The sequence below is a fragment of the Capsicum annuum genome, unplaced genomic scaffold (assembly GCF_002878395.1).
Source record: "Capsicum annuum cultivar UCD-10X-F1 unplaced genomic scaffold, UCD10Xv1.1 ctg68038, whole genome shotgun sequence".
Lineage (NCBI taxonomy): Eukaryota > Viridiplantae > Streptophyta > Magnoliopsida > Solanales > Solanaceae > Capsicum > Capsicum annuum.
The window spans coordinates 1-1,449 of record NW_025877536.1 but is presented as its reverse complement, the minus strand read 5'-3'; the positions used below and the strand labels follow the sequence as shown (position 1 = coordinate 1,449).

General features: G+C 49.8%; 3 non-coding genes and 2 pseudogenes across 3 annotated transcripts; all 5 read left to right on the top strand.

Annotated features, from left to right (window-relative positions):
• Window positions 1–97, top strand: LOC124893981 (annotated as a pseudogene; the record flags this gene model as incomplete).
• A 175-nt stretch (window positions 98–272) lies between these two features.
• Window positions 273–391, top strand: LOC124893976. Its single transcript, XR_007050961.1, has one exon. It is a non-coding gene; the product is annotated as a 5S ribosomal RNA (ribosomal RNA).
• A 176-nt stretch (window positions 392–567) lies between these two features.
• On the top strand, window positions 568–686 carry LOC124893979. Its single transcript, XR_007050963.1, has one exon. It is a non-coding gene; the product is annotated as a 5S ribosomal RNA (ribosomal RNA).
• Window positions 687–862: 176 nt separating this feature from the next.
• On the top strand, window positions 863–981 carry LOC124893980 (annotated as a pseudogene).
• A 177-nt stretch (window positions 982–1,158) lies between these two features.
• LOC124893978 lies at window positions 1,159–1,276 on the top strand. The gene has a single exon (XR_007050962.1). It is a non-coding gene; the product is annotated as a 5S ribosomal RNA (ribosomal RNA).
• The last annotated feature ends 173 nt before the right edge of the window (window positions 1,277–1,449 follow it).

Genomic DNA, 1,449 nt, shown 5'->3' with positions numbered 1-1,449 from the left:
ATGCACCGGATCCCATCAGAACTCCGAAGTTAAGCGTGCCTGGGCGAAAGTAGTTCTAGGATGGGTGACCCCTTGGGAAATCCTCGTGTTGCATCCCTTCTTTTTTTTTTCTTTAAAATTCGGTTTAATTTTGCCGGTTCGATCGACGAATCTTTTTATTTTTCCTCTTGGCGGAAACAAGAAAGGGGGCGAGGCGCGGATGCCCGCGTGCGGTGTGTGACGGGCGGCGGAGGACAAAAAGGCATAATAGAATTTGGAGTGTTGCGTATGTCGGATGTGATCATACCAGCACTAACGCACCGGATCCCGTCAGAACTCCGAAGTTAAGCATGCTTGGGCCGGAGTAGTACTAGGATGGGTGACCCCCTGGGAAGTCCTCGTGTTGCATCCCTTCATTTTTTTTTCCTTTAAAATTCGATTTATTTTTGCCGGTTCGACAGGGGCTTCTTTTTGTTTTTCCTCTTGGCGGAAAATAGAACGGGGGCATGGCGCAGAGGCGCGCGTGCGGGGTGTGACGGGCGGCGGAGGAGAAAGAGGCATAATACAATTTGGAGTGCTGGGAATGACGGACGCGATCATACCAGCAATAACGCCTCGGATCCCATCAGAACTTCGAAGTTAAGCGTGCTTGGGCGAGAGTAGTACTAGGATAGGTGACCCCTTGGGAAGTCCTCGTGTTGCATCCCTTCTTTTTTTTTTCCTTTAAAATTCGGTTTGATTTTACCGGTTCGACCGACGAATCTTTTTGTTTTTCCTCTTGGCGGAAACAAGAAAGGGGGCGAGGCATGGAGGCCCGCGTGCTGGGTGTGACGGGCGGCGGAGGAGAAAGAGGCATAATAGATTTTGGACTGCTGGGAATGACGGATGCGATTATACCTACACTAACACACCCGATCCCATCGGAACTCTTAATTTAAGCATGCTTGGGCGAGAGTTGTACTAGGATGGGTGACCACCTGGGAAGTCCTCGTGTTGCATACCTTCCTTTTTTTTTTCCTATAAAATTCAGTTTAATTTTGCCGGTTCGATCGATGAATCTTTTTATATTTCCTCTTGGCGGAAAAAAGAAAAGGGGCGAGGCGCGGAGGCCCGCGTGCGGGGTGTAACGGGCAGCGCAGGAGAATCAGGCCTAATAGAATTTGGAGTGCTGGGAATGATGGATGCGATCACACCAGCACTAACACACCGGATCCCATCAGAAATCCGAAGTTAAGCGTGCTTGGGCGAAGTAGTACTAGCATGGGTGACCCCTTGGGAAGTCCTCGTGTTGCATTCCTTCCTATTTTTTTTCCTTTAAAATTCAGTTTAATTTTGTCGGTTCGATCTGGGAATCTTTTTGTTTTTCCTCTTGGCGGAAACAAGAAAGGGGGCGAGGCGCGGAGGCCCGCGTGCGGGGTGTGACGGGCGGCGGAGGAGAAAAAGGCATAATAGAATTTGGAGTGCTGGGAA